Source organism: Jaculus jaculus, chromosome 6 (genome assembly GCF_020740685.1).
Source record: "Jaculus jaculus isolate mJacJac1 chromosome 6, mJacJac1.mat.Y.cur, whole genome shotgun sequence".
In the NCBI taxonomy this organism is placed as follows: Eukaryota; Metazoa; Chordata; class Mammalia; order Rodentia; family Dipodidae; genus Jaculus; species Jaculus jaculus.
In genome coordinates, this window is record NC_059107.1 from 133830324 (window position 1) to 133842519 (window position 12196).

The 12196-nt window shown below is 35.6% G+C and overlaps 1 pseudogene; it reads right to left on the reverse strand.

Moving 5' to 3' along the window:
* Positions 1–9178: 9178 nt before the first annotated feature.
* LOC101607099 lies at positions 9179–9669 on the reverse strand (annotated as a pseudogene).
* Between the last annotated feature and the right edge of the window lie 2527 nt (positions 9670–12196).

Here is a 12196-nt window from a genome sequence, read left to right on the forward strand (position 1 = left end):
AGACCCACCAGAAAGAGATGTCTGCGAATTACTAAACAAATCACGTTGATAACAACTCACCTCTCACAATATGTATGGCACTGTTGATCTGAACTGTGAGGGTGAATGTATGATGCCGGAGGGACTGTGTCAAACAACAATCAATAATGGACCCATTTAGGTTTGCTAGAAACTAGAAAAGAAACAGAAAAGAAAACCCAAGTAGGAAGAAAAATAAATTTAAGTAAGAGTTAATAATAAAAAGTGTAAAAATCACTGAAGCAGGTTTGAGTGGCATCCTTTGGGCTAGGAGAGGGAAGGAGAGCATTGACACACTAACCTCCAGAAAGGGGGGAGGGGACGCTTCCCGTTCAGCTGCCGGGGCCACCAAGATTTGCCTGCAACAGCGTCCCCCTGAGGGATTTGCATCTCCTCAACATTTTCAGGGAGCTCTGCTTACCTGGAAGTTTTGAACTTTCATATCCAGGGATCTATCCACACCTTCTGCCTGCATTCATCTCTAGGAAACTCCAACCCCCCTGGGTGCCTTGGGTCTGCCCTTCCTCTCTGGGAGTGCTACACACCTGAGAACCTTCAGCCCTTCTTTTCATTTCCCAGAATCTCAGTGCACTGGAGCCTTCCATCTGCCTTTCATCTTCAGAGATCTCAGCACATCCAAGAGCCCTTGACTAGCCCTTCAACCTTGGGCAACCAGGCATAACCAAGAGTTTTGGAATGCCCTTCACCACAAGGAGATGGATGCCCCTGAAAGTCTTTTTACCTGCCCTGAACCTTGGGATTTTTTTTTTTTTATATATATATATACACCTGGCAGTCTTCAGCCTGCTCATCATGTTGATGAGATAGCCATACCCACAAGCCTTTGATCTCTTCTCAGAGCTGGAGAAAAGTAAATATGAACCAGTACTTTAGAGGAAAATGAAACAAAATGGTAACCCAGCATCAATCTTGTCCCTCTGGGTCAATATAAGCATTCACTCTGGATGAATAAAGGTTAATTAAAATAAATAAAATTTCAATCAATAAATTCAACCATCAAAACAGCTCCTGGTACATAAGTTGCAGCACAAGAGCAAAAGTAATGTGAAAATCCCAGGCAACACAAGCACTCTAAAGTTAGTCCTTCAGTGACAGCCCCCACTGAATTTGAAGTTGCAAAAACTCCAGATTGATTATAAATATATCTAAGGAAATCAAAGAAGAAAATAAACTGCGGAATTATTCCAATGATAACATAAAAATCAGGAGATAAAAGATATGATAAAAGATGAAAGATAATTTAATAAAGAGATGAAAACACCAAAAGAAATTCGAATTAAAATACTGGAAACTAAGAAAGTAAGTCAAATAAGACTCTGCATGGAAAACCTTGCCTACTGAATAAAGCAAGAGAAAGACAAATTATCTGAACTGGAAGATAGGAAGGAAGAATTAGAAAATTCCAATATGGGCAAAGATAACTTTACAGGAAGGACAATTCAAGATATTTGCCTTTCAAGATATTAAATATTGAATAGGACTTTCAAGATATTCAGGACACTACGAAATGACCAAATTCAAGAAATATTGAGGCTGGAGAGATAGAACAGTTGTCAAAGGCACTTGCTTGCAAAGACTACTGGCCCAGGGCTGGAGGGATGGCTTAGCAGTTAAGGCACTTACCTGCAAAGCCAAAGGATCTCAGTTCAATTCCCCAGAACCACATAAGCCAGATGCACAAGGGGGCACAGGCATCTGGAGTTCATTTATAGGGTTGGAGGCCCTGCCACACCCATTCTCTCTAACTGTCTATTTCTGTATCTATCTCTTTCTCTCAAATAAATAAATAAATAATAAAGTTTAAAAAAAAACACTACTGGCCCATATTTGATCGCCCAGTATGCACAGAAAGCCAGATGCACAAAGTAGAGCTTGCATCTGGAGGTCATTAATAGTGGAAAGAGGCCTGTGCCCATTCTCTGTCTGTTTTCCATGGTTTCATTGAAAATATTGTGCATTCTAAATGCATAAACACTATTTTGAATGAAATCATGGCAGAAAATTTCCCTAAATTAGGGAGAATCCAATCCAGATATGGTAGACAATCAGAACACCAAACAGACGCAACCAGAAAAGAATTTTCCTTTCTCATATCACAATTAAACCACTAAATAAACAAAACAAAGCATATTGAAATCAAAAAGATAAAAATGCCAAGTGACATACAAAGGCAAGTTCACCAGAATCTATCAAAAGAAACTTTAAAATCTTGGAGTCTTGGACTGACATATTTCAATTTTTTTTCAAATTTTTATTAACAACTTCCATAATTATAAAAACTATCCCATGGTAATACCCTTCCTCTCCCCACTTTCCCCTTTGAAACTCCATTCTCCATCATATCCCTTCCCCATCTCAATCAATCTCTCTTTTATTTTGATGTCATGATCTTTTCCTCCTCTTATGATGGTCTTGTGTAGGTGGTGTCAGTCACTGTGAGGTGATGGATATCCAGACCCATTTTGTGTCTGGAGAGAGCGTGTTGTATGGAGTGCTGCCCTTCCTTTGGCTCTTACATTCTTTCTGCCACCTCTTCCGCAATAGACCCTGAGCCTTGAAAGGTGTGATAGAGATATTGCAGTACTAAGCACCGCTGTCACAAATTTTTAATAAAGCACATGGCCACCCAGATTACATACTATATCTAGAAAAGCTGACCATTATGATTGAAAAAGAAGGAAAACATTCCATATATAATGAAAGGCTCAAAAGAATTTATGACCAGTGAGCCCCACAGAAGACACTCAAAGGAATTTCTTGGAAAGAAGAGTTAGAAAAACACATCTATAAGACCAAATGAAAAAATAAAACATGGTTGAATGATAGTTAAAGAGAGTAATAGGAAAAGCATCAGGTCTACAATATCGACATAATGACAGGAAGTAAAGAATAATTTTCATTAATACCTGTAAATAGTACTTGTCTCAAAGAAGCATTCAAAGGACATGGACTAGTTGATTGGATTAAAATGCAGGATGAATCTCTGTTGTTTTGAAAAACAAACAACAAAAACAACTTCACTCCAAAAAGTGAAGCTGCCTTTGGGTGAATGAAAGGAAACACATTTTCTGAGCTAATGGATCTTGGAAGCAGGCAAGGACCACTGTTCTAATAGCTGACAAAATTGGCTTTGAAGCAAAACAGAGCTGAAGGGATAAAGTGAGTGTCCGTACAGATTCAAAGCCCACTCCATCAAGTGAACATTACAACTGTAAGCATATATTCACAAACACAAGTACACCCAGTTTCATAGAACAAATATTATTAAAACAAACATCACAAAATAACCCTAGAAAAATTATAGTGGGTAATTTTAGCATTCTACTCTCATTAATTGTCAGGACAAACAAACAAATAATAACAAGAGCTGTATCTGAATTGAGTTACATTATAGATCAATTGGATTTAATGACCACCATCACAACATTCCACCCAATTAAGATAGAATTAACATTCTTCTTAGCAGCACAATTAACTTTCTCAAAATAGAGTATATATTAAGACACAAAACAATTCTTTTTATGAAACAATTATGAAATAAGTCATGTAAAAAATCAAAATGCAATGAAACTAGAAACACACACACACACACAAAACTATACAACAAATTTAAAAAACTCAGGGAGATTAAACAAAACACTATTAAATGTTGTTGGGAAAACCAGAATTCAAGAGTAAAATTAAGTTTTTATCTCTCACCGTACACAAAACCAATTAAAGATAAATCAAACATTTTAATATGGGAGCCACAACTATTAAAAAGCTGGAGAAAAAAAAGGAAAAACTCTTCAAGATATTGGAATGTGCAGGAACTTTCTTACAAGAACAATGGCAGTCCAGAAAAATCACCTCAATTATTAAATGGGTCCTCATGAATAAAAATGTCTCTGTACAGAAAAACTAAAAGTTAACTGTGAAGAGACAGTATATAGAATGGGAGAAAATCTTTGCTAGGTATACATCTGATAGAGGATTAATATCTAAGTTATATAAAGGATTCACAAAGCTAAATAAGTAGCAAATTGAAAATTGAGCTAAAGAGCCAGAGAGTTACTAAAGAAGAAATACAAATGGCCAGTAAGTATTTTCAAAAAAAGTTTGATATTCTTAGCCTCCGCATAATTAGTTAAAACTACTTTAAGTTCCATCTCGCTCCTTTCAGAATGACCAGTGCTGGTGAGGGTATGATGAAAGAACTCTTCTTCACTCTTGGTAGGAATGTAAACTGACATAGCCACTATGGAGAGCGGTATGGAGAGGTCTTAAAAAGCTGAAAGCAGAACTACCACATGATCTAACTACACCACTCCTGGGCACATTCATCAATGTTTATTGCTGTACTCTTCACAATAGCAAAGAAATTGAATCAGCCTAGATATACATCAACTGAGAAATGGATAATAAAAATGTGACAAATTGAAAGCCATAAAGAAAAATGAAATTGTTAAATTTTCTGGGAAACAGACAGAGCTGTAAACTATTATGTTAATTCAGCCATAAAGAAAAAAATGGAAATATCAAATTTTCTGGGAAATGAAAGTATAAAATAATATATTAAGTGACATAACCCAGGCTCAGAAGGACCAACGCTGTATGTTCTCTCTTTATGTGTCTCACAGCTTATACCCTTTATCTGTGTGCAATGTTGGCTGGGAGGTAGACTCTTTAGATGATAAGGACTAGAAAGGAGCCCATGTGAGGGGTGATATGACGCTTCAAAGGAGAAGAGTAGGAAAAACAGCACATCGTAATGATTATGAAAGTGTGTTGGAGAATGCCAGAGATGATAGGATAAAAGCAATGTTGGGGACAAGGAGATGAGCCAAAGGAAGGGGAATGGGAAGGTTAACTAAATCTAAGTACACATATCAACAAAGTAAATCATTTCAGGCTAAAATGACAAAGAAGCAAATAACCACCTCATAAAAAGACAGTGAAAATTGATAACCTTCTATCAAAATGATAAAGCAAAAAGGGAGAATTCACAGATTACTAATTACACTAATATCAGTAATGAAATGGTATTATCAGTATGGACTTTACACTAGGATTTTAAAGAAATATTATGAACAACTCTACTTATAAGTGTATCACAATGTGGTTGAATGGCTCAATGTAGCACAACTCATCCAATCTGAATAATATTCCAATAATCTTACAACAATATAAAGGCATTCAATTTGCAATTTATAAAAAGACAAAGAAAGCTGGCTTTGGTAGCACATACCTTTACTCCCTTTCAGCATTTGGGAGGCCAAGAGGGCTTGCCATGAGTTTAAGGCCACCCTGAGATTACAAGTAAATTCCAGGTCAGCCTGGGCTACAGCAAGAACCTATCAAGAAAAAGCAAAAAAAAAAAAGACAAAGAAAGAAATTAAATTCCAGGCCTAAGTGATCTCAGTGGAGAATTTCACCTTCTCTATTTATTTATTTATTTTTGTATAATGAAGAAACTTCCTGAACAAGTTGAATGAAAAAGACACAAATTAAGCTCTTCAAAATCTATAGTTAAAACCTCAGTTCTTGGCTCTGAGGCATGACACCAAAGTGTAAGTCATAAAGCAAAAAAATAATAAATTATATTTCATCAAACTATTCATTAAGTGAAAGTTCTTCTTAAAAGTATGAAAAGGATGTCACACAGTGAGAGCAAACATTCTCAGATTCTAATAATATCAACTGTCTAAAATGGATAAAATTTCTTAAAATAAGCAGTGAAAATACAAATCTAAAGAGACTGGAAAAGTTTCACAAGTTACAAAGTACAGACTGCATATAAAGATAAGATATTCATAGAAGTATAAAAATGTCTTCATTATTCTTTAAATTAAAAATCTGCATAATAAGACTACAATGAGATATTATAGCATCCCTGTGCTGGCCAGGATGAATGCAACAGGCTTTCCCTTACATTATTTGTGGGAAGATAAAATGACAGCACTACCTTGGAAACCATTTTGGCAATTCTCTAAAAATTCAGCAACTGCACTCTTGGCCATTCATCTTAGAGCACTAAAAAAATATGGCCACACTAAAACGTGTACCCAAATGTTTATAGCATCTTTATTCATTAGAGGCACAATTAAGGTAACCCAGATGTCCTTTCAGAAGTAAGTAAACACCCACATCATATTACACATTGGATTTAACCCTAGAGATCGCTGCTGAGCATTAATGGAAAGTCCTCAAGTGTTACAATGTTTTATTATCCAAAACTCATGATGTGACATGCATAAAAGTGACGTGTTCAGTAGTCCCACAGGAATAAGAGGGGAATGAAGGGACTGGGTATGGCCAGTAAGGAAAATACTATATCTCCTTGTGGTAGAAACACCCTGTGTCTTGACTCCATCAGCTCAGAAATTCCGGTTATTAGTTTGCACTGTAGTGTTTTTAAAGATATAAAACCTGGAAAATTCTAGGTTAAAAGCTATACAGAAAAAAAAGTTACACAGATTTCTCTGTATAATTTTCTACAACCCTGTGAATCTGCAAAAATTAAATAGGAAAATAACTGCAAACATATATATATATATATATATATATATATGCAAAAGTATTCATACCATTAATTGCTATAGTTAATGCAGTTATCTGCAAATATATGCATACATGTATTTATGAAGTGAAGATATATACTCCATGAAAACAGAAAAATAATGTGAAACAATTATTAACATAACAATTCTATGAATCTGATTCATGACAGGGATTTAATTATTAGTTCTTGGACTGGAGAGATGGGTTAGCAGTTAAGGTGCTTGCAGGCAAGGCCAAAGGACCCAGGTTCTATTCCTCAGTACCCATGTAAAGGCAGCTGCAGAAGGTGGTGCATGTGTTTAGAGTTTGTTTGCAGTGGCTAGAGGTCCTAGTGCACCCATTCTCTCTCCTTATCTCTCTCTCTCTCTCTCTCTCTCTCTCTCTCTCTCTCTCTCTCTCTCTCTGTTTCTCTCTCCCTCTTTCTCTTGCTCTCACTATCAAATAAATAAATAAATAAAATGTGATTTATCATTACCTTATCTCAGTTGAGGGAACACAGGAGCAAACCAACCTTCTTTACTTTGACAATAGGTGCTTGTGAAGTAGATAATATTAAAATTTCTAATAATAACCACTGATTCTTTTCAAATTAAGACCTACCCATACTCAAATAGGATAGTCAGTAAAACTCAGAAAGGTTATATTTTTCATATGTAAAACATAAACATATAAAATGTACGAAAGCAAAATCAAAAACTGACAAACTATGTAATATTTGTGCAAAACACTCTGCTTTAAATGTTGAACACATATTAATTCAATAAACTACAATGTGCATGTGATGTACATGATATTACTATTCTCACTTTATGAATAGTAGAAGTGGACAGAGTTTTATGTAACTACCTAAGATCACATCCTAGTCAGTACAGTAGCTTCAATTTGAATCTAGACAACTCACATTCCAACACTGCCTTTCCATTTAATAACACCACTGGTGATGACTCATGTTTTACCAACTATATGTTAATAAAATAAGCTTTTCCAATTAATCAAAAGTCTCAACATTCCATTTATAAAACAAAAAAATCCAGTTAGAATGAACACATAAACCACAAATATGCTTCAAGGCAAATATACACTAAAATAGAATTGGGTGATGGTTCCAATGAATACATTAGACAAAAAGTATTCAGCATAAATACAAGATGGGTGATTCACATTTATAGCACAGGGTCAATTCACAGCAAAGAGACTTGCACTCTTGACAGTGACTTACATATACCATAATGAGTAGGAATATAACAACACAGTAGCAAGCATGCAAGGTAACAGTACAGCATACAAATTAGCAAAATAATGCTATAAAAGGCTGCATAAATTTCAACTAATTTTTAATGTTTTGTGCTCTCAAGAGGAGAATGTAAGAAAAGTTGAGTTGATCCAAACATTTATTCCTAAAATATTATGATTCTTTTGGCTACCAGTTTGACATACTGTTTATACATATCAATTCTAGTAACTCTTTGATGCTTTGCATCAAAACTCAGTTGTGCTAAAAAGTCCAATTTTTATGTCGAAAACCATTGATGCCATTTATGAAGGTATTTAGCAAGCTCTGCTAGATGTATTTAAATATTTTATTTTTCTTACTGGTCACTGGTAGTTATTTCCTACTTAACTATCTGACAAAATACTTCAATAAATAAATTTACTTATTTTATGAAATGCTTTCACATGTCATTGAATCAGAAACTTCTATTCAGGAATGTTCATTGTGGATAATTAAGAATTGGATTCAATTTTTACTTAGTTCAGCAATTGCCCTGTTCCTGGAATTTTGGGTAGAATATGTCAGTTATATATTTAGTGAACATTTAATACAACCTGATGAATTTAGTTTTCTTTTGCATAATGACGGGTTAATCACTTTTAATAAGTGACTCAGGAATATCCTATCTTATAATGAACTAAGTGTAGGGAAACATACCACCTTTCACTGAGAACTAATTATAGTCAGTATTTTTATTCAAAACAAAATGACAAAAACCAATGTCATAGAGTTCAGAACATTTTTTTAAATGAACAATGAAGTTATATTGAATAGGGGAGTGTTGAATGTTCATTGTAAGGTATATTGTTTGGCTTGATTGCCAGGAAATAATTGTTAGGAAGTAACAAGTTATAATGAGCTTGTTAGTCCAAAGAGCTCTAACATACTCTACTCTGATGTATAATTGCTTTAATTAAATCTAAATTTATACAAAATTAACTGGGCTGCATATCCAATGTAATTATTATTTTTAAAATCTCCTAAAAGATAGCCATCATTCAGAATCCAGAATGTATATTCTAATAATAGAATATGAAATGATGATGTTTTGATGCTAATCAAAGACAATATTAGAAAAGTACTACTAAGGGAAATAAAGCTAAATGCCTTTATTCTAAACCCTTTTTTGGAATTTAGTTTTTATTCATAGTCATAAACTTAACTCTGCAATCCAGCTAGACTTGGAGGAGAATAAGGAAAATGTGGAACTCCAGAGAATTGCAGTGAGAGCACAAAGATTTCAGGTGAGCAGTTGGGGAGTGCAAGGTGCTCTCCTGAGCTTCAGAAGGAAGGGGCTAGTGGTTAAGACAAAACAAGTCAACTGTATTAGAGCTGCCCGCATTGAACGATGGTGACCTTCTTGCTAGTGTTGCCTTTCCTGGACCCAAGGCATTCCATTTCTTGAACAATGTTCATGCATTCTTTCACCTTCTCAAAGACCACATGCTTACCATCCAACCATCCAGTCTTAGCAGAGCAGATTAAAAACTGGCGATCATTTGTGTTTGGACCAGCAATTGCAATAGACAAGATACCAGCACCTGTGTGCTTCAGGATGAAGTTTTCATCCTCAAATTTCTCTCTGAAGATGGACTTGCCACCAGAGCCATTATGGCGTCTGAAGTCACTACCCTGGCACAGGAATTATGGAATGATTCTATGACAGTATGACCCCTTACAACCAAAGCTATTCTCTCCAGCGCTGAGAGAATGAAGGTCTTCTGCTGTCTTTGCAACTTTGCAAACAGCTTGAAGGAAACACGGCCCAAGAGCTCCCCATTAAAGGCAATGTCTAAGAACACGGTGGGTTTGACCATGGCTGACAGGAACCAGAGACAGAAGACAGCAGTGTCCGTAAGGCCTGCTAAACTTTTTTATAAAAGAAAAAAAAATGAAAGGAAACCTTTGTCTGTTTTTGTTTCTTGTATACATTCAAAAGGTCAACTTAAGAAAATAGCATTATAGAGAAATTTGCAAAGGAATTTTGATTGTTCTTTTAAGATATTTTCAAGTTCAGTAAACAAAGGGGTCTTTTATTTGTTTCAAATGATCTTGAATCCAATATGAAGACTTTCTTACTTTTGATATTTAATACACTGGGCAAGTATTGCCTGCAGGAAAAATTTCTTTTAACATTGAATTTGGAAAAAGAAGTATTTTCTTTTTTTTTTACTTATTATATTTAGATATGACGTGCCTTTTACAAATGTATCATAACCTGCTTCGATATTTCAGTAAATTTAAAATATGCTCAGGACTTTTGGTATTCCAAACCTGAAGAACTTGTTTCCTGTGTTAGGATCTGCTATGTCTGGCTTGAGTCTGGACATCTGGTCAAAGGCAGATTAGAACACTGAATCACTGTAGTGATTTTGGAGAGGATTTTGCAAGACCACTGTGTGCAGTGCTTTTCTACATCAAAAGCTCAAACAGAGCCACTGTCAAGCCCTTACGATGTTTTGCTATTGCTTCACATTTCATAGTAACACATATGTAAGAATTGCTCATTGAAATTAGTTCATTTAATTTGAAGCAGAAAGCCTCCACCCTCTCTATCTATTAATAGGATCCAAAACAGATATGTAATATGTTGAAACAGAAAATTTTATAATGTCTCCAGGGGGTGTAGCTCAGTTGTAGATTGCTTGCCTAACATGGGAGAGCCCCTGAAGTCTACTCTCAGAACTGTAAAAAGTAAACTTGCTCACTTATTTTGAAACAATAATGAAAAAAGAAAATAAGATAAAGGATGAAAAGTCTTTAAGAATCTGGACTAAAAGCCTCAGGGATAATTAAAATGTCAAAAATATAATTCATTAGTTATAATTTAGAAAAAAAACACTTATTTTTAGAGCTCACCTTCAATTTATGTCATGAATTTCACATGTGAACATCTCTGCAAGTATTTGATTTTTTAATATGATTTATTTATTTATGAGAGAGAAAGAATGGGCACATTAGTGTTTCTAGGCACTGCAAATGAACTCTAGATGCATGTGCCCCCTTGTTCATCTGGCCTTATGTGTATATTGAGTAATTGAACACAGGTCCTTAGGCTTTGAAGGCAAGTGACTTAGCTGCTGAGCCATCACTCCAGCCCATATATATGACTTTTTAACTCTGAAGTTTTTGTCTCTAAAGTATCTTACGTTATATTAGTTCATGTAACATACATTACTTCAAACCATGCCTATATAGGTTTTGTAGTTGCCTTTATATTGTTAGGACAAAATACATGAACAAAAATGTTGATGGGATGAAAGTATTCTTTTGGTTTCTAGTCTTGAGAGCAAGCTTTATGATGGCAGCGGAAAACAAGGCATGAACAGATGGCTGGAGAATGCCTCCTTGCAGCAGTTGGAAAACACCAACAGGAGACTGAGTCAAAGTTGAGAATGGAGGAGCTGGCTATAACAATTCCAAAAACACACTTCCTCCAGCCAAGGCACCACCTCCCAAATTGCCACAAGCTAGGAACCAAGCATTCAGAACTCAGGAGTTTATGGGGGACATCTAATTGAAACCACCACATTTTGCCCCTGGCCACCATCAACTAATGCCAGTTCATGATATCAAATGCAATGCATTCAGCCCAACAATAAAAGTACCCATAATTTTTATCAACCCTGATACTGTTCAACCATTGCAGTAATCAAATGTCTCTTAACTCTAAACCTGTGAAACCAAAAACACTGAGTAAATTTTCACACTGCAAAAGATGACATTGGTCATAGCAAGGAAGACTAAAAGAATGGAAACCCTAAAACAAGTAGGAAAAACATTGAATCCTGTAGCTCCATGTCCATGCATAGTGAAGTCTTTGGGTGTCCAACTTGACTGCTTCAGCTCAGCAGCCCGCAGTCCAGGGAACAATCAACCCCAAGCTACCAGTTCTCCTTGGCAGCCTTCCCATGGTTCTAGAATGTCCAAAATCCCTGTTACTCAACTACAAACCATGTTTACACTCATGGCATCATCCAGTCTCCTTTCAGTGTCTTCACCAAACCTGCCTTACATCACCCATTGGCTATTTTCAAAAAAATCAAATCAAAACAACAATAACAAGAAAAACGTGTTGCAAATATAATAGACAAATGTAAATCTTTACATTTGTTATATACTCCCCTAGTACTGGTGGGTGGGGTGAGTGGCTACCAAATTTGTTAATCCCGTAATGAAAAATGCCAACTTAAAGCAAGAAAATTCAGTTGTTGTTCTGGCACCTACTGTCAAAACAGTCAGCATTCTTTCTGTTGTCCCAATGCAGAAGAGCTATCCTTATTTTAAAGGTAGTAATCTCTCAAACAATTGCAACTGAAATGTCTCCAGCCTGAAATTTCATTT